Source organism: Pleurodeles waltl, chromosome 3_2, assembly GCF_031143425.1.
Source record: "Pleurodeles waltl isolate 20211129_DDA chromosome 3_2, aPleWal1.hap1.20221129, whole genome shotgun sequence".
In the NCBI taxonomy this organism is placed as follows: domain Eukaryota; kingdom Metazoa; phylum Chordata; class Amphibia; order Caudata; family Salamandridae; genus Pleurodeles; species Pleurodeles waltl.
In genome coordinates, this window is record NC_090441.1 from 95,522,866 (window position 1) to 95,548,397 (window position 25,532).

Consider the following 25,532-nt stretch of genomic DNA (forward strand, 5'->3'; position numbering starts at 1 on the left):
AAAGATAATCCCCCAAATCATCCAAAATGTTGGCACACCAGAGGTATTTGTATAATTGTATGCTATTTATGTAGTGCTTCATACCAGTGTCATGGCCCAGAAGCACTCCCCTAGGCTGACGAGGCTAACCCTTCTATTGAGTTTCCCAATGTTCCATCTACCATCTTAGTACTCAGATGCTTACGCCCATCACGTTAGCACGCCATGACAATGATTACTAAGGAAATAATATTTCTGCCACATCTCAAATGGCAGAATTATGCAAAATATTGGCATTCAACACTAGCAATAGCTAGTACTCGCCAAACCTTGCTTGCCAAAGGCTACGTGCTATTTTCCATTGGGAGAGTTCAAGTAGAGGGTTTAAAACATATCCATGTTCTGCCACCAAGTGCATTTCATGTGTTTGTTTCTCTCCCCTTTGTCATATTTCAGTCATAGAGTTGTCACTGAACACTCCTCCCTTAGGCCTTTCAATCACTGGGAGAATACAGACAACCATCTCACATAAAGAACTTTATAGGCTTGTTTACAATGCCACTGCCGCAGCCAATGATTACAAACAGCTCATTTAAAAAGCAATTCCATTCAATAAACAGGGCAAAGAGCTGCAGCAGCAATTAATGAGTTTAGAGCAGATTGTGAGCCTGAGCCGGCAGTCGGCTACCTCTAAAGGAGAGCACGCCTCGAGGGAGGCGCCTGGAGTTACCTTAACTATGGTTTGGTTTCCTAGGATCAGTCTGTGCACTTTCACAGCCTTCACAGGAAATCACACGAAAACACATTTTAATGGCTCGTGCAGAAGCTCGATCAGTGACACGATCTTCCTAGCCTTTCCACAGCATGGTTGAAATAATTACTTAAATAAATGTGTGCAACTGATAGCTAGCCCAAGCAGTGAAGACAGAGAGGCAGAGGAAACCATTTTAGCAGAGGCAGGGGGCTCCCACACACTTTGTTGATATCAGTCAGGTCAATAGCCCATCAATCAGGGGCAGTTACTCCGCTAAGGTGGAGGAGCGTCGCCCCACTGGATTGTGGGGAAAGGAAAAGTAAAATGATAACGCAGTTTTTCCTGGGAGTAAATGGTGGGGCGGGGCAAGGCTGGAAGAAGAGAAGCAGAGAAGGACTGTAGCAGGGGTTTTGCAGGACAAAGTGCGCATGTCTGTTGGGCCGGCCAAACAGACATGCGCACTTTGCATGTTCTCTACTCAGCTGTATTGCACAGGCAATTGGAATACATGCACAGGCTCCCACTCCCAGTCTGAGCAGCGAAGCAGGCCGCTCAGACCAATCACGATGCTGCTGTCATGCTGGTGACAGCAGCGCCATTGTTGCCTGGGAGCCTCTGTGCAGCCGGGAAGAGGAAGAGCACGGAGGGGACGTGTCTCCCCCGAAGGTAAGTGTTTTTTTTAACCTTTTTTATTTTTTTCACAACCTCCCCCCACTAACCCATCCCATCTCGCCCCCCTGTGAGTGGCAGTCGCTACTGCCATCAACACCACCCCCGACATTCATCAGCACAGACGAAGCCCACCTCTGACTATTCTCACCTAACTGAAAGACGGCTTACCGTAGAACAATGGGGTTGGAAACCAAGAATAAGACCTTGGCCAAGTGAAGATATAGCTCAAGCAGCAGCCAGTTATATGAGAATGAGGTGCATTGAATGACTGAGAGGCCAAATGACTACGACCCACAAATCTACTAATACCCCTGAGAACGACCAAAAAGAGAGGCTGCATTGCGCCTGCTCTGAACTTAAGCGCCAAGAGTCAGAGCTATAACACACCAAGACTTAAGGCCAAATGTAGGAAGCCTTTTGCGCCTCGCAAACTGCTAAAAACGCAGTTTGCGAGGCGCAAAAGGCTGAACGCGATGCAGAATCACATTTTGCGAGTCGGTACCGACTCGCAAAATGTGATTCCGACTCGCAAATAGGAAGGGGTGTTCCCTTCCTATTTGAGACCGCATCACAATGTAGAGTTGCTTTGTGACCGCGAAAGCGGTCGCAAACCAACTCGCAGTTACCATCCACTTGAAGTGGATGGTAACTCATTCGCAAAAGGGAAGGGGTCCCCAGGGGACCCCTTCCCCTTTGTGAATGCTCACAAAAATATTTTTTCAGAGCAGGCAGTGGTCCATAGGACCACTGCCTGCTCTGAAAAAAACGAAACAAAAAGGTTTCGATATTTTTTATTTTTGCAGCTCGTTTTCCTTTAAGGAAAACGGGCTGCAAAGAGAAATAAAAAACTGCTTTATTTAAAAGCAGTCACGGACATGGTGGTCTGCTGTCTCCAGCAGGCCACCATCCCCGTGAGTGCCTAGACTCGCTATGCAGTCACAAACTGCGACCCACCTCATAAATATTCATGAGGTGGGTCTTTGCGACCCCCATAGCGAGTCGCAGAAGGTGTTTGAGACACCTTTCTGCATACCAGTTTGCGAGTTGCAATTTGTGAGTCGGAAGGACTCGCAATTTGCAAGTCGCAAATTGGTTCGTACCTACATCTGGCCCTTAGTGCTAAAATGGACTGAAAATTAACGCAATCTATATTGTTGGGAACACTGGCTGCAGTGACACTATGTGAGGAGAGGAGAAAAGGGCTGACACCAGAGTGCAGTAAACAGCCAATTGAAGGCAATAGATGTAGAAACTTCTCCCGAAGGATGCAACAGTAAGCAACATTCTCCCTATTCAAAGAATTGACATAACAACGTGGCACTGAAATAGTGCCCTCCAAAATACCGTGATGATGGGATTAACAGGTGAGTCAAATGTCAAACCGAGGACAACCCAATGGCAAGAGTCCAATTACAAAATATCTAGGGCACGCCTGAACATCAGCAAGTAAACAAGGTACAATTTGTATGCCAGCTAACATTGCATCTTCCTTCACAAAAGAAAAGCTTGAAGCCTGTTTGGCAGATTTTCAGGCTGGAATTGAAAAGGTTTCTGACAGAAGGACGAAACATCTTCGGGGAAGAAATGGAACACTGCTTAGCCGAAGTGAGAAACAACATGCAATTGTTGAACCAAAGAATCAGATCAACAGGGAAGCGGCTAAACTCCAAAGAACAAGAAGAGAAACTTATACATTCAACTTTCTTCTCCAATAGGGTACCCTAGCTCTGCAAGCAAAATATGAGGACCTAGAGACCAGGACAAGAAGAGAAAATATTGAAGTCTGCAGTCTCAAGGAAGAACGGGAAGAAACAACATATATGCATACCATAGAGACCTATCTAGGGACATTTTAAAAGCCGAACCAACGCATAGTCATACCACAAAGAGACAATTCAACCTGAAGCAGAGTGGAATATATAGTAGGTAATTGACAGTCCTGAATTTCTTTAAACTGACACTGAATAAGAAAACACCAGATGGAGCAACTTATGCAAAAGACAATTTCAGACTCACACAAAACCAACATTGTAGTAATGAGGTTAACATAATGAGAATGGGATTAAATATTTGAAAGCTGAAGCACAGACAGGATGGGGGGGTGAGAAGGAAGGAATTATGAGACCCAAAATGGGATTGGTAAGATTCCATAATACACAGACAATGGAATCACTGAGAACGGTGGGGAAATCCCTGCCCAAGCACTCCTCCCACAGAAGAGAGAGCAGGGGAGTCCTTCACATGCCCCGATGGCCTCTATGATTGTCCTCACGTTAGGCTTACCCAAAGTGAGCGGGTGAAAGGCAATGCCCAACACAACATCAAAAATAGCATGCCGCGGAACAAGTGAGCAACACAACAAACCTATAGCAAACTATAGGTTTTATCCCTAAATGTTAAGGGTTTTATTCCTAAATGTTAGGGGGTTTAATGTCCCTAATAAGTGGGATAAAATTCTGTGATGATAATCTTCCATGACCCAGTATAATATACCTGCAAGTGACACATCTTCTCACACAAGAGTGGTTCACAGTGAGGTACAAAGCACTGCCACACCATTATGGGGCATCATCTTGCACCTCCTAATATAAAAGGTATCCAAAACAGTCCAGGATCAACAGCAGTGGTACATCAAAATCCACCTACAGTGGGGCCTAGACTGTCACATTTATGAACCTATGTGCCTCCAATAGGAAGCATGAACATTTTTTAGCCACCAAAGTGGAAAAACAATGCAAGGAGTAATGAAGGAAGCTACCCTAGGTGGCGATATAAGTTCAGTGTGGGACATCGTGTAAGACAGATTGGGAAAAGCAGAGAGAGTCAAAACAATATGAATAAGGGAAAAATTCAAAGAGTAAAGTCTAGCGGACACATGGAGAACACTTTACTCAGACAACAAAGATGATATGCTTTGCTCACATATGCATAGGACCTTTTGCTGAATAGAATATAGATTTGCCACCCAAGGGCTTCTAGAGTCCCTACACAACATTAAGATATCAGAAATTTCAATCTCTGATTACGGTCACACCTAGATAGAATGGAAATCTAGGAGAAGGCTACATGGAAGTAATGACTGGTTAATAAGCAGTACCCTGTTCCATGATCCTGCATATAAGGCTGAAATGCAAAAAAAGCCATAGAAGAATATTTTGACCACAACACAATAGCAGACACTTCATCAAATTCACATTAAGATGCCTTTAGAGGAGTAGTAAGGGGAACAGCAATTTTAATCTCCACCAGGGAAGTAAGGGAGGCGAAGATGCAAGAAACCCAACTCACGAGGGAGCTAAGAACCTTAGAAACCCAGGACAAGGAAACCTCAACAGGAATGACTAGGCACTAATTTGAAAGTTTGAGAGGACAACTTAATCTTCCCAGAGTCAATAAGGCTGGACAAACAATGTTTTAGTTAGGCCAAATGTTGCATGACAAAGGGAATAAAATAGGGACTGTCTTAGTAAAAAGAATTGTGCATGCAAAGTGAGAAGACACAGGTAAAACCAGGAGGCAAAATGCTGCTTGGGCAGTTAAGCTGACTAAAGGGTAGTCCTTAGGGTCTTAAAGAGATCAAAACATACTTGGAATCAATACTCCTTAAATGCGTGCCCTCTCACTGGGCTGAACTAGACCAAGAAACTGAAGTAGGACAAATTGCTAGAGCCATTAAATGGACACAACCGAATAAACGTCCAGGGCCTTATGGAATACCCCTATAATTCTACAGACTTGTCTTCACACAAATTAATAACCACTTATCCAACTTCTTTAATCAATGTGTACCACTGAAAGTGATACTCCCACCATGAAGAAGCAAGACATTACCCTAATCATAAAACCAGAGAACTCAGCAGATTACACTTCATATATGTAAGGACGACTTGTACAGGAGAAGGTAAGTCAAAGGGTTTTTTGGAGAGCGAGCGATGTGCTGTCAACACCTCTAGTGATCCTCCAACAGCCACCACCCGCTCCCTTCCAGCGCTCCATTCTAGAACCTGTGGCGCCAGATTGCCATGATACCAGTAACCTAGATACCACAATATATGCTTTTTTATCATATTGAATACAGACGTGAACAAAATATTTGCACAGATTCTCACAAAGAGACCTGACAGGTGGATGCCTTACCTAATAGAGTCTGATCAAGTAAGCTTTGTCAAGGAAGGGCAAGAATCCAATTAAATCTGTCAACTTTCACACTTGATAGAATGATAGAAAAAACAACTAGGAGGCAAATAACCGTGATTGTGGCGAGTCTTGACACTGAAAAAGCAGTTGATAGCATCAGTTGGAAATGGAAGTTCTAGAATGCACAGGCTTATGCCTGACTAAGAATAAATGTATACTATTGAGGTTGGATGTCACCACCGGATGTTTTGGGGTAGGCAGGGCTTGTTCCCAGTAATTCACTCCGTGGAGAAACACAAGGCAGTGATGTTCCCTGTCTCGCGTTTCTTCACGATAGCAGTGGAACTATTGGTAAACAGAATTGGGATGAAGGCGGGTATCAGGAAAATACCGCTTCGATCTGATTAGCACAAAATACACCTCATCGCAAACAATGTAATTTTGAAACTGACTGATCCAGTAAACTCCATCCAGTCAAGAGCCAGAACAGTTTGAAGAAGTATCAGAGTACAAAATTAATCTTCAAAAATCAGAAATTCTACCCATTTCTATCCCAGCCATTATCGAGAGGGATATAAGTGAAGTAAGCCCATTCAAATGGGCTCCAAATTAAATTAAATATCTAGGGAGACACCTCACAAGTGACATGGTGATCTGTACATCCACAAACTGGCCCATCATAAGAAACCAAGGCCCAGATCTATGAAGCATTTTACCGCTTGCAAGTGTCCCATCGGGCCATTTGCGAGCAGTAAAATGCATTTTTATTGTACAAAGGGAAATGTGACTCAGTAACTTGTTACCGGAACACCTTTTGCGGTTTGGGATTAGGAAGTGGAGTTTTTAGGGCCTCTCTTCCTAATACCGAATAGCACTGGTATGTATGAATGTTTTGTGAACGGAATGCGATTCTGTGGAGGCGGCGGATACCGATTCACAAGCGCAAAGGAGTCCCTAAGGGACAGTTTCCCCTTTGTGAATGTGGGTGAAAACATTTTTAAGAGCAGGTAGTTATCCCACAGACCACTGCCTGCTGTCAAAAAATGAAAAAAAAAACTTTTTAATTTTGTTTTTGTAATGCATCCCGTTTTCCTTTAAGGAAAATGGGATGCATTACAAAAAATCAATTGCTTTATTGAAAAAGTCATCACAGACATGACCCCAGCAAGCCACCATCCCTGTGATTGTGGCCATTCCCAAATGGGTCGCAAATTGCGACCAGCCTAATGAATATTAATGAGGAAGGTCCCTTGCAACCCATTTGGAAATCGCAAACAGTGTCCAAGGCACTGTTCTACATCATAGTTTGCGATTTCCTAATTGCTAATCGCAAAATTTCACAATTAGGAAATTGCAATTGCAAACGGATGTTTACGTACATCTTGCCTCAAATTGTGAAAAATTGCAGTAAGTGTTGGAGGTTGTATATCTCCTGAACAGGAGACATAAGCATGCTTAAAATCAGTGGCGGCTGGCGGCACGCAGAAGGAGTGGGCACCGTGCGGGAGTGGGAGAATAAAACATAAATTAATTACGAAAAAAAATAAACACTTACCTTCTCGACGCCGCTCCTCTGCTGGCTGAAGGCAGGCACAGGCTCCCAGCCTGCCCTGCGGCCAATCCTGACGCTGCCCAGAGCAGCATCAGGATTGGCTGGGAGAGTCCAGCCAGGACATTCCTAGCAGACTGGGAACCTGTGCAACTCTCTCCAGCCCAGCAGCTGTGTTACTGGGCTGGAGAGAGCCCTGTGTGCATGTGTGTTTGCCCAGCCCGAGACGGCCGGCCAAACACGCATGCACCTCTGAGAGGGAGTGCTGAGCACTCCCCCTCACTGCTCGTCACCCCCGAGGCCCCACCCCTTTTACTAAAAAATTATAATAAACCTAGTTTATTATCGTTTTTTCGTAAAAAGTTTTCAGCTGCCGATGCTGGTCGGGGGTGACACTCCCAAATGGAGGAGCCGCCCCTGCTTAAAATTAATATCCTACTTAGACTATTATATATATTTTTTAATTCTGCCAGTCCTCCAAACACAGGAAGTGGAAATATGTAAAGAAAACTGATCCACTTTGTATAGGTGGGATCCAGGACACTCATGCAGGAACACTAATGAAACCTAGAGAAAGGGAAGTCTGGCATGCCCTGACATCATGCAGTATTATCACGCCATGCACCTTCAAATTGTTATTATTTTTGCAGTTTTATATAGCGTGAACTCGACCCGAAGGTACTGGAGCGCTTTACATGAGCAACGGTTACAGTACACAAAGATATATTCATTCTTGGTAGGCATGAGAACTTTAAGGCCCTCATTAAGACATTGGCGGTAAATGCCACATACCACCGTGGTGATGGCCGCCAAAAGACCATCGCCCCGGCTAACATCCGTCTGCCAAATTATGACCACAGCTGGATTTCGACCACAAGAAGGGCAGAAATCAGGCTGTGGCCATACTGGCGGATGGTGCTAAGGTGGCGCTGCTACCACCACCAGCGCTATGCCAGTAGACTGCCCCAGACGTATTATGAAAAATAATACGGCCTGGCGGTGTTTTGCTGGCAGGCGCTGCTGGCGGTAGCAGTGCCCCGTCCCATACCCTGCCGGAAGACCCCCTGGATGCAGGTAAGTTGGGTTTCTGACAGGGGAGGGGGTTGGGGGGGTTGTTTGTGTGTGTGTGTGTGGGGGGGGCTGTGTTAATTAATGGGTGAGTGTGTATGTGAATGCGAATCTGTGTGTCATGTTGTTTGTGTGTGTGTATGCATGTGTGAGAATGCGTGTATGAATGGAAATGTGAATGCATGTCTGCGTGTCAGTTTGAAAGTGTGTACGGATGTGTGTAAGAATGAATGGATGCATGCATGAATGAATGCGTGTATGCCTGTGTGAGTGAGTGAGTGTGTGTATGCGTGGTGCGTGTCTGCGAGTGTGCGTGAATGGGGGGTGCAGGATGGGAAGGGGGGGCGTGGATGGAGGAGAGGGTGGGGGGCGTCTGGGGAGTGTTTGGGGTTGTGGGTGAGCCTCCGACCAGTGACAGCAAAGGAAACCATGGCGGTAGGCAGGGTCATGATGCCGCCGCCGGCACAATAGCGGCCGCCGGGCTGGAGATTCTTATCTCCGGCACAGCGGCTGCTACCGCCATGGCGGTCATTATGGTAAATTGCCGGGTTGGCTCAATGTCATAATGTGGCAGTATGTACCGCCAGCCTTTTGGCGGTACTACCGCCACATTATCACCGACCGCTGGGGTCATAATGACCCCCAAAGTGATTTGCCCAGAATCACAGGATGGTGAGCAGACGCCGGGACTCGAACCTGGCTCCCCAGCATCAAAGTCAGCATCTCCGGCGCTTATGCCACATCCTCTCCCTGAGTACAGCAAGAGAGTCAAATACAAAATAGCTATTTATGGACTGAATGAGATTGGGTAGATCAATATTGGTTTTGACTTGGTCAACGAGGGTTCACAGTTTGAGACCATGTCAAAACGACTTCTTTACACCAACCAAAACTGTGCTTGAAATATGGAAGCATTCCCAAACACTGGAATTCATAAAAAACACACATTTTACCCCAAGCATTCAAAGCAATCATTTCAAAAGATGGAGAGGAGAATACACAACACGATTGGACCTATTCCACAAACAAATTAAAACATTTGCACAATGCAAAGCAGAACTCACACTGAAAGAACAGAAAGGTTTGCAATACATACAGCATTGGCATTGGGCCACATTGCCACCAATAAATAGCTAGCTATTGAGGTCTTGTCTTGACCCTTAGAGACATTTGAGAGAACACACCTGAGGGCAAGAGGACTGGTCTTTGGCGGTTATAAAATACTGCGGGAGGGCTCGAACAAACAAACATGGAAGTACCAAGTACCAGATAGGGAATGGGAGGGATTCTGGAGGGATATCCTGAAACACTATAATGCAGTCTTCTCCAACAAGTAACTTGAGAGCTACTGGTAGCTTTCCAACTACCTGTAAGTAGCTCTCCTGTGTGCATCTCAGCCTGCTAACTTGGAATATTTTGCTTAGTTGAGATTATATATCTATGTTTAAATTTTCTGTTCAAGATGAAAACTCATAAGCTGAGGGTTAGAGAAATATGAAGCTGATTTTAAGTGATAACTCATGTGGGGAGACTTACTACTAATAACATTACTTTTGTGCCAGGGACATTTCACTGTGGCTGGCAGCGCTTCACCTCCAATCAGTTAGAGCATGTAATTCTAAAATCTATACATGGTGGTTCTACATTTATAAATTTTTCTCAATGTAAGTGAATAAAAGTGAGGACACTTGATAAAACAGAAACATGGGTAGGCACTGATGAGCAGGTGCCAGGCTCTTCCCGTGTGAAGGATAAGAGAAGAAGAGCGGATACAGGTATCACCAGCAAGCGCCTACCACATTTTAAAATCCTCACTTGGTGTTCCAGCTTCAGAACGAGAATAAGCTTACTACAGCGGTTACTACAAAATGTGTAGTGTACAACACAGGATAATAAAATAGAAACTCATTTAAAAAGTGTGTAAATGTTTAAGCTTTAATGGGCTTAAAAAACAAAATAATGATTAATAAAATATAGCAGCACACGCAAGAGCACATACGTGGATCACTAAGGCATATATGTAAGTAAATTCACATTCTCAGAGTGACAAATGTCAACTTTTGCTTGGTGCAAAATATGCACAGCACAAAACGTGGTCCCATACAACTGCCATCGTTTTTGAGGCTTTTCAAACTTTACCAAACTTGGTAAACCTGGAAATATGCCAAAAAAGATATGCTATAGTTGTTATAGTTACTTCAGCTAAGTAGAACTATAACTTCTGAATTTTATGGTTTTTTCTGGGTAAAACATGAACCTAACAATAAAGTCCCTGTAACCTTTCTTTTTTCCCAGTGAATTTGTATGTTTTTTTAACAAAACGTAATATATAATTACTGTACGTTAATACAACCAATGCCGTGCATGGCAGAGGTTGGCCGTAGGGCCTGGCAGCACAAACCCCACCATGGTCGGAGGGTGGTTGGTGTTTAAGTCGGTGTATTTTTTTTTTATTGTGCTTCGGATCCGCGGATTTTTTTAAACGTTATATTGGGGGCGCACCAAAAAAAAAAATTGGGGGGCAGTTTCCTGCCTATGAGGGGGATCCCTCAAGTACCCCTCCATGTGTCCTACGAAAGCAGGATACCTGGATCTTGCCTTATGTGTTTTCACACTATTTTCCCCTCTCCGGGGCCAAGCAACAAACAAAATGGCCGGTACAACCTTCCCTTTCAGGTTCCGGCCAGCCAATCAGGACCTTGTTTTTTGCCCAGATTCGTGGATTCCCAGCAGGTGGATCCGCAAAGGATCCATGTCCCTAGATATCTATATTTCTCACCCTTGGTAACTCCGAAACTACTGAGGAGATTTACACCAAATTACAAAAAGGGCTCTTTCTAGACCAAGAGCTAGCTCTCTGCCAAATTTGGTGTAATTCTGTTCAGCGGTTCCGGCTGTAGCCTTGTCTAACAAATGGAAAATCCCCGTAGAATTTGCATGGGAAAAAGTATTTTGGGCCACCCCCCCCCCCCCTTTTTCTCGACTCCCGCTTGACCAATCACCCTCAAACTATCCACACACCAGCTTAAGTTAGTGGCAAACTACTTTTGATAATTTTGTGAAGAATAGTCAAACGGTGCCAAAGTTATTAGCAAAACAAAAAATGGTTTGTCCTTGGGAAACGTGTGTCCTAACTATAACTACCTACTGGCAATTGACACTTCCTTATTATTTTTTAATTCCCTCCATAGTTTTCTGAGTAAAAAGTATTTGAAAAATAAATTTGCTCATTGATAAATATTGTAAATATTGAATTTGATTTACAGTTTTGAGAGACCACGAGAATGTATTTGCTTTTTCTACAATATTTTGAATGTTTCCTTCTTTTCCTCAATTCTTTAAACAATGTATTACAAACAAGCATTGCAAAGCCAATAGCAAAGCCAATAGCACTCGCATTATAAAACCTAGACCTACAAGGTTTGCTAGGGCCTATTTAACTTTTGTTAACCCGTCAAATGGGAGGTGACCTTGTAAGCAAACTGCGCATATAGTTTTCCTCTCAAGTTTGTGGAGGCGCTAAATCATACTTATACACAAACATGAAGGCAACCCGTTGCGAGTACACAGGATTTTTTTAAAGGTTTAAGGCACTTGTCTTGATACACTCCAGCAATAATGGAATTGAAAACCAGGAACAATAATAAAGGTAGGTTTTGTGCCTACATTTTTCTCAGCTCCTCGTGATTGCTGCTTCTGCAGTATTTATAAATCCATTTGTGGAAAAAATGGGCTCTGCAGCCAACTGATTTGTGTGCAAACGGAGCACATTCGCTTTTGTTAGAAAGACATGGGCTGCGGGCAGCTTAATTGCAGTTTTATTTCGCTTTCTGAGTTTGGGGTTACTACTGTGATTGTTTGTTGTTGATGAAGCAGAGTGAATCCACTTCCTCATTCTCTGTACATTTAAAAACACTCTCAGTGCTTTGTTGGTTTCTTTTAGTGCCCATTTACACTTTTGTTTTATTTACTTATTTTGGGTCAGGCAAACTCAGGAACACTAGAGAGAGAGAGAGGAGGTGAACAAAAAATGCCTGCCATAAAAACTTCTATAGGCAAACCTTATAGTTCCAAGTAAACACAGAGCCCACCACAAAGTAACGCCACTACTGCATCTCCCTTTGAAACTTAGCATATTTGCATATTTATGATGCTCCTACTGCCACCTTGTGCCACATTTGTGTCATTTTTTTAAAGCAAATGTATTAAGGTGGCATTTCCCACGTGCCATATTTACAAAGTGGTGCAATGCAAGCATTGCGCCCCTTTGTAAACCCATGCGCCACAAGCAATGAGCCACTTTGTAAACCCTTGCGCCACATTATGCGCCCGCCAGGCATAATGTATGCAAGGGGGCGTCCCCTCATAGGAAGGCCTAGAAAAATGGCACAGTGAAATTTACTAGATTTCACTGTGCCATTTATGTTGTCATTATTAACGCCTGCCTAAGGCAGGCATTAAGATGACGCTCCCATTGAAAACAATGGGCCCCCCTGCGCTTTGCTGCATTAGTGCCATAATTTATGGCACTAATCCAGCAAACCACCACATTAGCGCCATAAATTATGACGCTAATGTGGACATGACCGCCATGGTGCGCCATATTGTAAATACGGCGCACACATGGTGTCATTAGGGGGACACAATGGGGAGCTAGAAAAGTGTTCTACCATGAATGATGCGCCACTTTTCAATAAATATGCCCCCCTAGTGCTTTCAGGAGTTGACTATTTTATGTTATCAATTGCCACACTGCGTGCACTGGGACTGCATTGCCACTGGTGCTCAGGCGCTGCTCTGGAGGAAGGGCAGGTTCTGATGGGCTATTTATTATTAAATGAGCGGGGCAGCATCGGTGCTGATCATTTAGTATTCAATATCCCAGCAGTCTCTGCTCTTCTAGTAAAGAGCAACCTGTAGAACTACAGAGGACCCGGAGAGAGAGATATATCAAGCCGAGATATACGGAGAGGGGCTGGAAGGAGCGTGGGAGACCAGGCTGGGGCAAAAGGTGATAGGAGAGTTGACAGAGAGAGAGTGGGGAAGAGTCAGTGCTTAATTTGTAAAATAATGAGTCAGGGTGGCCGAAGCCCTGGTCGGAAGACCACGGCTGGAACTATTAAATATCAGTGCGCCAAAATACGAAGCCTGCCTCTTTAATCTACTACTGGTCACTCCCTGCCCACCCCTCACTGACAACCGCCAGCTCAAATTAGGAACTGGGAAGAGACCAAGTGGGAAAGGAAGTGGGTGGGTGGTGGTGGAAAGCAGGAGCCCAGCTTCAGAAGAGGCAAAGCTTGCTACAGCAGAAACCGACGGCAGGAAGACCAAGGGTAGGGCAGGGTGCAGAAAGCCAACACACAAGGTAAAGTAGGAGCAATGAGAAGGAGAAACCAGATGCAAACACGCATGGGGAAAGAGAAAAAAGGTAATGCTTTAATGCGGAAGTAGCTTGCAAAAGGAAGAAAATAGTTCCCTGATGTCAGCTGTGGAATGATACAAATCATCCAAATCAACCACGGTGATGGCGAAAAGCGCTTGACAGCACAATAATAGGGAGGGGAGCCATCCAATCAGGAACAGGGAAAGGACATAAAGAAGAAGCCATAGAAAGATGAGCAAGGGGCAGGCGCATAGTCCACTCTAGGGGCCAGATGGATGTAGTAAGCCGTTTGCATGGTGCAAACTGCGAAAATCGCAGTTTGCGCCATGCAAACAGCCTTCTGCGATGCACATTCACATGCGATTTGCAAATAGGAAGGGGTATTCCCTTCCAATTTACGACTCGTATCGTAATTCGCAGTTACCACCAGTGTCACACTGGTGGTAACTCATTCGCAAAAGGGACCACTTCCGCTTTGTGATTGTTGCCCAAAAGGTTTTTTCAGAGCAGGCAATGGACCACTGACTACTCTGAAAAAACGAAACCAAATGGTTTCAGTATTTTTTTTATTTTGCAACTTGTTTTCCTTTAAGGAAAACGGGCTGCAAAAAAAATAAAAAAACTGCTTTATTGAAAAAGCAGTCACAGACATGGAGGTCTGCAGACGTAAGCAGGCCACCATCCCTGTGAGTGCAGGGACTCGCTATGGGGTCGCAAAATGCGACCCACCTCATTAATATTTATGAGGTGGGTCTTTGCGACCCCATAGCGAGTCGCAGACGGTGTCTGAGACACCGTTCTGCATCAGGATTTGCGATTCTGACCTTGCTACATCTGGCCCTAAGTCTATATTTGGTACAGTAGGTCTGTTGACGACAAACAGCTGAGCAGTCGGAGGTAGGACACTGTATAAAATGCAGAACCCTTTTGCAGCTGTGAAATAGCTGGGCTATGCCGGACTGAAAAAGAGGCAAGATAAGGCAGGGCCTCCGTTGTTTCTGGTTTCTTAAAGGCTAAACGTTTTAGGAGAATTCTCAATGGTAATTCCCATTTTGCATATGCAAATGAAGAGATGTTACTATAGCGTGTGCTGTCCGCTTTTTTTTCGCCAGAGCATAGAAATTGTGCATTTCCTAAACTGCGCCACGTTTTAGCTTCTGAATTACATAGATCTCGCGGGTGCACAATTTTTATGGGCGCTAAAGCTTTGACCAACACAAACAGCTATGTGAATCGGAGCCCGTAAATACTTTTTCACGAGCACATAGTCTGCAGAATTGTATATGCGTTTTCAGTCATTTGTTTGAGAGCAGCGGTGATTGCCTAACAAACAAAAGCTGCTCTGCCAATATGATGTTATCTTAAAACCGAACTCTCTTCCCCGGTACAACCGGGGAACCGAGTCTTAATAAAACTCTTCTTCTCGTAAAACGGCCGAGCCCCTGCCAAGATTGCAACACCAATCAACGAAGGAAGCGGCCTTGAAAGCAGTCAATGTAATCTGCTTCAATAGTTCAATAAGTGCATCTGTCAGTGCTCAGAGTGCCTGCCCTTCGAGGGCTTGGCCCCTTGGCAGACACCTTTGTTTGGGAACACCCTCCCGAGGCACGCAAGGGTTGTGTGGAAAGGATACCGCCTGCCTGGATTAAAGTGATGCTCGATTTAAGTGCCACACTGATGGAGCGGTGGGTGTACTGGGTAAACTGCCATGCAGTGAGAAAGCACTTATCCAAACAAACCCAACAGGGGAAGCAGCACAGAGCACTGGTATTATAATGATGTGACAGGATATTTTTATGCCTGATGATTTTATCAACCATTTATAGTTCAGCGTCTAAGGCGGTGTCAAAAAATACCGGAAACAGCGCCACCCTACACTTAGAAACACCTACATATGTGGGAGTGTTTTTTATTAATTAGATAATAATGCTTGGCACAGGCGTGGTTTAGTTTTCCTGACAAGGCCTCAAGCAGCTTGCACTGACCTCTGCTCCTGTTTTTTTAATTGTATGTCAACATCCTGCTCCAAGTGCACGTGCGCTTTTCCATTTCAGAAAATGTATAAACGGTAAACATTTGTGTTTTGCCAAGGGAACCAGTAGGATTCACGACTGTCACAATTTTCAAGGGGTCTTCCTTGGATTGAGTGGAAGGGGTTTCCCCAGTTCATTCATGCAGTCTGTATTGTTTATTTAGTTACGCAAATGTACTTTCGTTTCATATTCATGCCTCCTTTATTAACATTCAGCGAAGTAGGGGTTCACTAGATATAGCTTACTTGATGTGTTTTGGGTATATGTGCTTGAGTAAATTCAGCCCTATTACCTCATGTCAGACCATACTGACTGTGTGGCTTTCCTCCCCAAAAACCTATACAAGGTTATGTTTTTGGGATAAGTGGCAGACTTTTTCTGACTTGCTTTGGAGGCAGATTCTATGTTGGTCCTCTTGCTTAAATATACTTTGGTCCTGGCTGTTACTTGCTTTACAGGGTAGCCTTATGTTAATTCTCATGCACTATTTGATTTTGACTAAATATCTGATGCTTCCCCATGATTTGACTAATGATTGTTTTTGCCTTCTGAAATTATCCTAATTTTAATTACACCTCTGTGGTTTTTGTTTGAATGTTTGTATTGTGATGGTTTAATTAAATTAGCACTAGAGCTAAGTCTTGTGAAGGCTAAGAAAGCCCTAATCCTATGCCGCGACCCTCTTAGTTATTTAATTAGAGAAACACAACAGTTTTGGTGGCGAATGCATGGCAAAATAATATGCTAGTGAAAACGTTCTAATGACCAACGTTGTCTAGGTGTACTGCTTTATTAACATTGCACATTTTGAACTGTGTTTTGTTTTGAAATTGCATTATGATTGGTTATGGTAATATTGTGAAGGTGGCTGAGACTACAATGAGTGCTCTCCAGGACACGACAAAGATTCCTGCTAACGGAGGAGAGGATCTAGTTGGTACACCCACTGGCTTACACACATTTATTTCTAAAGGCGTGAAATAACCACAAAATGTAAAAAGTTGTGATTTCCTTTGAATGGTACATTAGAAGTGATGAAGAATGACAATGTGAGGCATTTCATGTTTGAGATGAAGCACCAGCCAAAACCTGTGCAGATAGAAGCAATGAATGAGTGGGGCTGTTGTACCAAATGAAAAGAACAACACATAAGCAAATGCTTAAAGGTCAGATAGGAAAAGTTGTTAAACATTGGTTGGATGTGAGATTGCGTGGAGAGTGAATGTGACAGAGACATTAGGTGTGGGTGTGCTTCCTGCGATTGCCGAGTGTTCAGACAAAAAAAAAAAGTTGACAAAAAAATAAAGATGAAACAAAGCACGAAATGGAAGAGAATGAAAGGATTCTGAGAGAAAGGATGAGCTGATAGATTGATTCAACATCATCCCCATATGATGAGAGTTGTGTACAAGTGCAAGAAATCATAACAGGAGAGGTGAGTGTAAGGAGACAAGAACCAGAGCCTGGCCCGTCTTCACAATCTAAGGTGCAAATTGTGCAGATTAATATTTTTGAAGTTAATAATGATTTGGAAACTGGCAGAAACAGTTTAAAATGATAAATGTTTGGACTATAATCAAAATAAATTGGCATATTTCAGTGCAAAAGCAGGGAAGAGTGCTCATTGTGCATTTGAAGGCTTGAAAAACTGGCTGAAGAATAGAAAGTTGAGTTGAACAAAAATTGTGATAATTTTAGAATGAAACTGCCAGACTGAATTGCAGAAACAAAATATTGAACACTTACAAGAGAATCTGAGAGAGCTACTTAAAATAATTAGAAAATGGGATGAAGTATAGGACTCGAGAGGAGATCCTGATAAATCTAAAGGGCTGAAGAAGTGCAAATCAAAAGGAAATGTGAGTGACTCTGAATGAGAATTGACTGTTAAAAGAGAATTTCATTTAGAAGTACATAGAGGATCATATGTCCATGTACCTTTGTCAAGGAGTGACTAGTGTAATTTTACAAAGAATTCCTTAAAACTCAGAGGAGTCAAAAAAGTGGTATACTAAGGTGTCACTATTTCAAAGTTTTTTTGGCAAGATCTACATGGGTTGTTTTCAATTATGGTACCTAAAGATATGTGCACTATAGTTCAGTGCCCTGAGGAAGAACCACAGAGAGTTGATCTGAGTAATAAGCCTCCTCCAACTGTCTTGGAGAAATATAAACAGGTTACGCAGCAAGTCAATTCGTTGAAAATCATAAAAACGATGCAAAATTCAGATGAGTCAGGCTATACATAATATGAGAGATTGATGCAGATTTATAGGCAGCATAATGAAGTTGATGACCTAGGAAACAATAGTGTGTGCGAGAGATTTATTTCTGCTTTTGTGTTGCGATTGCGTCTGAAGATCAGTGTGCATATTCAGCAAAGTGTAATATGCTGGCAAGCAAAATCCTTAGACGAGATCCTTGCCTATCCAAAGTATTATAGTGATTGTTGCTGTTATGTTATGTGTATTTTTATTGCACAGTTACCCGTGAAGGTACCTTGGTATGTGGGGGGATTTACTTGAAGAGCCAAGTCTTCAGCTTCTTGTGGAATTCAAGAAGAGATGAGGCGGCTCTGATGTGGGAGGTTGCTCCATGTTTTGGGAGCGATGTACGAGAAGGCTCGGCCTCCTTATCTGTTTTTGTGTATGCGCGGGATGTGTGCCAACAAGAGTCTGGCCGAGGGGAATTGGCTGGAAGGTTGGTGGAAGTATATGTGACTTTTGAGATAAGCTGAGTCTGTTTTGTGCAGTGCTTTGTATGTGTGGTTGAGGAGTTTGAATTGTGCGCATTTGTGGAGCCAGTGGAGTTTCCCCACGTGAAGTGTGACATGGCACCAGTGTTGGAGGTTGAGGTCGAATCTAGGTGCTATGTTCTGGATGATCTGTAGTCTTTTTGTGAGTTGCTGGGTGATTTCTGTATAGAGCAAGTTCCCGTATTCTAGTCTGCTGGTGATAAGGGGTTGGGTGACAAAGTTTAGGGTTGTTTGGTAGCCACTTGAAAGATTTTTCACAAACTCTTTAGTGTGTGGAAGCAGTATGTGGTGACAGAGTTTACCTGGGCAGACCTGGCAAGCTTGTTGTCAATGATGATCTGAGATTTTGTGCTTGTGATATCGGGAGCGGGGTGGGTCCTAAGTCTCTAAACGAACATGCTGAGTCTCATAGCAAAGCATTTTTTCCGAAAATCACAACTTCGCTTTTTTCAGTTGTTGGCAAGTACCATCTTTTCCATGGTATTCCACAAGATATTTTACTTCAGCTCACTATATTTTTTGCTGGACCCATTTTGTTGTCTTTTAGGAATCTGCATACTTTGCTCCTACTAACCAGTGGTAAAGTGAGTGTGTTCTCCTTTCCAAATATGGTATAATTAGTACACACCTATATGGCACATTTAATGTACTTCTAGGGTCCCTAGTAAATGGTACTACATGTACCCTGGGCCTCTAAATTAAATGCTACAAGAGGACTGCACCACTCGTGTCACCCCTTCAAACTAGCACCATAAAACATATCTCAGGCCTGCCTCTGTAATGTAGTTTTGTAGGAAAGGGGAGTATTATGCAGTGATGCTGGTGAGGCTTCACTGTGTAATACTCTCACAATACCCCACGGATGGTCCTTGGATTCACAATAATAAATCCTTAGCTTAGTCCTGGTAGTGTGGCGAAGAGCAGTCAGGCTTCACTAGAGGAACGTGTTGAGCATTTCAGAGCACCAACATGGATGATAAGTAAATGACACAACTTGAAAGAAATCCGATACCAATTGAAAAAACAGAGCAGATTTTTATATTAACTTGGACACCAAGTAAATCAGATACGTATAACCGGAGTTTCAAGTGAAAAATAAATAAGTACATCACAAGCTGTCAAACTTTGCTATTGTGGTCTTGGGGAAAAACAGTACTGACACTTGGTCACTTGCAGGGTGAGTTCAGAGAAACCCAATTGAAGTGGAGTCTCAGGACCAAGCTTCAACAGTGAGACCAATTTTACCTGGCTCATGCTGCCAGGGTGCAGAGGTGTCCTGGCTGTCATTCGTGCTGGATGCTGGATCACTGCATGCTGAAAAATAACACTTGTGACACTTGGTCGTTTGCAGATCGAATTCATGGGAGCCCACTTGGGGTTATGTTTGAATGCACCCATGGACCAGGATTCACCAAGCAGAATAACTCTACCTAGCTTGGGCGTCTCGGTGCAGAGGTGTGCTTGCCTGTCCTTTGTGCTGAACAGGAGGTCCGAGTGCTGGTTTTACCACTGAGACAATGCTGAAGAGGAAACGGATGCAAACACTCAACAACGGAGCCACTGAGATGGGTAGTTGAAGTTGCAGGGGTGTTCCCTCATGGTGCATTGTTGAATAAAGGAGTCAGTAGCCAAACTGTCCACCAACAAACCTTGGCAGCGGCAAATACAGCACTTGGATACTTCAACATCCCGGAGTCCATGGGTCCATGGGAAGGTGGTAGTCGGCTGAAACTTGCTGGAGGTCAGGACTGCGTTTCTCAGAAGCCACCTGACCATTTACTTTTGGGCAATCCTGATGGCCAGTACTTGACAGTGAGGTTTCTACCTGCGGGCTGTAGGGGACTGGTACCTCTTGCCCAGGGATACTCAAAATACGGCCTGGAGGCCGCATGCGGCCCTCTTGACCTGTATATGCAGTCCCCTGATAAACAGAAGCACATGTGTACTTGACAGAGCATGGACACTGAAAGCTGTTAAACAGGCAAGCATTTATTTGCACTGTAAGGAAATGCCTCCTTGGCATGGTTACCCCCTGACTTTTTACCTTTGCTGATGCTATGTTTTGAATTGAAAGTGTGCTGAGGCCTGCTAACCAGGCCCCAGCACCAGTGTTCTTTCCCTAACCTGTACTTTTGATTCCACAATTGGCACACCCTGGCATCCAGATAAGTCCCTTGTAACTGGTACCTCTGGTACCAAGGACCCTGATGCCAGGGAAGTTCTCTAAGGGCTGCAGCATGTATTATGCCACCCTGGAGACCCCTCACTCAGCACAGACACACTGCTTACCAGCTTGTGTGTGCTAGTGAGAACAAAATGAGTAAGTCGACATGGCACTCCCCTCAGGGTGCCATGCCAGCCTCTCACTGCCTATGCAGTATAGGTAAGACACCCCTCTAGCAGGCCTTACAGCCCTAAGGCAGGGTGCACTATACCATAGGTGAGGGTACCAGTGCATGAGCACTGTGCCCCTACAGTGTCTAAGCAAAACCTTAGACATTGTAAGTGCAGGGTAGCCATAAGAGTATATGGTCTGGGAGTCTGTTTTACACGAACTCCACAGCACCATAATGGCTACACTGAAAACTGGGAAGTTTGGTATCAAACTTCTCAGCACAATAAATGCACACTGATGCCAGTGTACATTTTATTGTAAAATACATCACAGAGGGCACCTTAGAGGTGCCCCCTGAAACTTAACCAACTATCTGTGTAGGCTGACTGGTTCCAGCAGCCTGCCACACTAGAGACATGTTGCTGGCCCCATGGGGAGAGTGCCTTTGTCACTCTGAGGCCAGTAACAAAGCCTGCACTGGGTGGAGATGCTAACACCTCCCCCAGGCAGGAGCTGTAACACCTGGCGGTGAGCCTCAAAGGCTCACCCCTTTGTCACAGCACCGCAGGACACTCCAGCTTAGTGGAGTTGCCCGCCCCCTCCGGCCACGGCCCCCACTTTTGGCGGCAAGGCTGGAGGAAACAAAGAAAACAACAAGGAGGAGTCACTGGCCAGTCAGGACAGCTCCTAAGGTGTCCTGAGCTGAAGTGACTCTAACTTTTAGAAATCCTCCATCTTGCAGATGGAGGATTCCCCCAATAGGATTAGGGATGTGACCCCCTCCCCTTGGGAGGGGGCACAAAGAGGGTGTACCCACCCTCAGGGCTAGTAGCCATTGGCTACTAACCCCCCAGACCTAAACACGCCCTTAAATTTAGTATTTAAGGGCTTCCCTGAACCTAAGATTTTAGATTCCTGCAACTACAAGAAGAAGGACTGCTGAGCTGACAAACCCCTGCAGAGGAAGAACAGAAGACACCAACTGCCTTGGCCCCAGACTTACCGGCCTGTCTCCTGCCTCCCAAAGAAACCTGCTCCAGCGACGCTTTCCAAAGGACCAGCGACCTCTGAATCCTCTGAGGACTGCCCTGCTTCGAAAAAGACAAGAAACTCCCGAGGACAGCGGCACTGCTCCAAAAGAACTGCAACTTTGTTACAAGGAGCAGATTTAAAGACCCCTGCAACTCCCCGCAAGAAGCGTGAGACTTGCAACACTGCACCCGGCGACCCCGACTCGACTGGTGGAGAACAACCAACTCAGGGAGGACCCTCCGGCGACTCTACGACTGTGAGTAACCAAAGTTGTCCCCCCTGAGCCCCCACAGCGACGCCTGCAGAGGGAATCCCCAGGCTCCCCCTGACCGCGACTGTCTGAACTCCATTTCCCGACGGCTGGAAAAGACCCTGCACCGCAGCCCCCAGCCCCTAAAGAAATGGAACGTCTGTGCAGGAGTGACCCCCAGGAGGCCCTCTCCCTTGCCCAGGTGGTGGCTACCCCGAGGAGCCCCCCCCTTGCCTGCATCGCTGAAGAGACCCCTTGGTCTCCCATTGAAACCTGAAGAAAACCCGACGCGTGTTTGCACACTGCACCCGGCCGCCCCCGCGCTGCTGAGGGTGTACTTTCTGTGCTACTTCGTGTCCCCCCCGGTGCCCTACAAAACCCCCCTGGTCTGCCCTCCGAAGACGCGGGTACTTACCTGCTGGCAGACTGGAACCGGGGCACCCCCTTCTCTCCATTGAAGCCTATGTGTTTTGGGCACCTCTTTGACCTTTGCACCTGACCGGCCCTGAGCTGCTGGTGTGATAACTTTGGGGTTGCTCTGAACCCCCAACGGTGGGCTACCTTGGACCAAAAACTGAAACCTGTAAGTGCCTTACTTACCTGTTGAAACTAACAATAACTTACCTCCCCCAGGAACTGTGAAAATTGCACTGTGTCCACTTTTAAAACAGCTTATTGTGTTTTATGTAAAAAGTATACATGCTAAAGTAATGATTCAAAGTTCCTAGAGTACTTACCTTTCAAATGAGCTATTACATGTAAAATTTGAACCTGTGATTCTTAAAATAAACTAAGAAAATATATTTTTCTATAACAAAACCTATTGGCTGGATTTGTCTCTGAGTGTGTGTACCTCATTTATTGTCTAGGTGTATGTACAACAAATGCTTAACACTACTCCTTTGATAAGCCTACTGCTCGACCACACTACCACAAAATAGAGCATTAGTATTATCTCTTTTTGCCACTATCTTACCTCTAAGGGGAACCCTTGGACTCTGTGCATGCTATTCCTTACTTTGAAATAGCACATACAGAGCCAACTTCCTACATTGGTGGATCAGCGGTGGGGTACAAGACTTTGCATTTGCTGGACTACTCAGCCAATACCTGATCACATGACAAATTCCAAAATTGTCATTAGAAATTGATTTTTGCAATTTGAAATTTTTCTAAAGTCTTTAAAGTCCTGCTAGGGCCTTGTGTTAGTCCCTGTTAGCATTTCTTTTAGAGTTTAAAAGTTTGTAAAAGTTTGAATTAGATTCTAGAACTAGTTTTAGATTCTTAAAAGCATTCCAACTTTTAGAAGAATAATGTCTAGTACAGAGATGAATGTGGTGGAACTCGACACCACACCTTACCTCCATCTCCAGATGAAAGAGCTAAGGTCACTCTGTAACATAAGAAAAATAACAATGGGCTCCAGACCTACCAAAGTACAGCTCCAGGAGCTGTTGGCAGAGTATGATAGAGTCAACCCCTCTGTGGATAACACAGAGGAGGATGATAGTGAACTAGAGGAAGAATCCCCTCCACCAGTCCTATCTAGGGAGAACAGGGCTTCTCAAGCCATGACTCCAAAAATAATAGTCAGAGATGCTGGCTCCCTCACAGGAGGGTCCGGCCTCTCTGAAATCACTGAGGATAACTCCAGTGAAGAGGACATCCAGTTAGCCCGGATGGCCAAAAGATTGGCTTTGGAAAAACAGATCCTAGCCATAGAAAGGGAAAGACAAGAGATGGGCCTAGGACCCATCAATGGTGGCAGCAACATAAATAGGGTCAGAGATTCTCCTGACATGCTGAAAATCCCCAAAGGGATTGTAACTAAATATGAAGATGGTGATGACATCACCAAATGGTTCACAGCTTTTGAGAGGGCTTGTGAAACCAGAAAAGTGAACACATCTCACTGGGGTGCTCTCCTTTGGGAAATGTTCACAGGAAAGTGTAGGGATAGACTCCTCACACTCTCTAAAAAAGATGCAGAATCTTATGACCTCATGAAGGGTACCCTGATTGAGGGCTTTGGATTCTCCACTGAGGAGTATAGGATTAGATTCAGGGGGGCTCAAAAATCCTCGAGCCAGACCTGGGTTGACTTTGTAGACTACTCAGTAAAAACACTAGATGGTTGGATTCAAGGCAATGGTGTAAATGATTATGATGGGCTGTACAATTTATTTGTGAAAGAACACCTATTAAGTAATTGTTTCAATGATAAACTGCATCAGCATCTGGTGGACCTAGGACCAATTTCTCCCCAAGAATTGGGAAAGAAGGCGGACCATTGGGTCAAGACTAGGGTGTCCAAAACTTCCACAGGGGGTGACCAAAAGAAAGGGGTCACAAAACCTCCCCAGGGGAAAGGTGGTGAGACAGCCAAAAACAAAAATAGTAAAGAGTCTTCTACAGGCCCCCAAAAACCTGCACAGGAGGGTGGGCCCAGAGCCTCTTCACAAAACAATTCTGGGTACAAGGGTAAAAACTTTGATCCCAAAAAGGCCTGGTGTCGTAGCTGTAGTCAGTCTGGACACCAAACTGGAGACAAGGCCTGTCCCAAGAAAGATACCACTTCTAACTCCCATCCAGCTAAAACTGGAATGGCCAGTCTCCAAGTGGGATCAACAGTGTGCCCAGAGCAAATCAGGTGTCACACTGAAGCTACATTAGTCTCTGAGGGTGGGGTGGATTTAGCCACACTGGCTGCCTGGCCCCCTAACATGCAAAAATACAGGCAGCAGCTCTTAATTAATGGGACAAGTGTAGAGGGCCTGAGGGATACAGGTGCCAGTGTCACCATGGTGACAGAGAAACTGGTTTCCCCTGGCCAATACCTGGCTGGACAAACTTATCCAGTCACCAATGCTGACAATCAAACTAAAGTACATCCCATGGCAATGGTAACTTTAGAGTGGGGAGGGGTCAATGGCCTGAAACAGGTGGTGGTCTCCTCAAATATCCCAGTAGACTGTTTGCTTGGAAATGACCTGGAGTCCTCAGCATGGGCTGAGGTAGAACTAAAAACCCATGCAGCCATGCTGGGTATCCCTGAACTGGTGTGTGTCAAGACAAGGGCACAGTGCAAGGCACAGGGTGAAAAAGTAGAGCTGGAGTCTGGAAAAATGGCCCAGCCTACCAAGAGGAAAGGAAAGTCAGCTGGGAAACCAGCTGCAACACAACACCAAAAAGAGAACCTCTCTTCTCAGGAAGAAGTTCTGCCCTCTGAGGGAACTGAACCTATGGAGCTGGAACCTTATCAGGTTGAGCTCTTGGGCCCAGGGGGACCCTCAAGGGAAGAGCTGTGTAAGGGACAAGAAACCTGTCCCTCTCTTGAAGGCCTTAGGCAGTAAGCTGCTGAAGAGTCCAAAGGCAAGAAAAATGGAACACATAGGGTCTATTGGGAAGATGGACTCCTGTACACTGAGGCAAGAGATCCCAAACCTGGTGCCACTAGGAGAGTGGTAGTGCCTCAGAGTTTCAGAGAGTTTATTCTGACCTTAGCCCATGATATTCCCCTTGCTGGGCATTTGGGACAAACCAAGACGTGGGAGAGGTTAGTCAACCACTTCTACTGGCCCAATA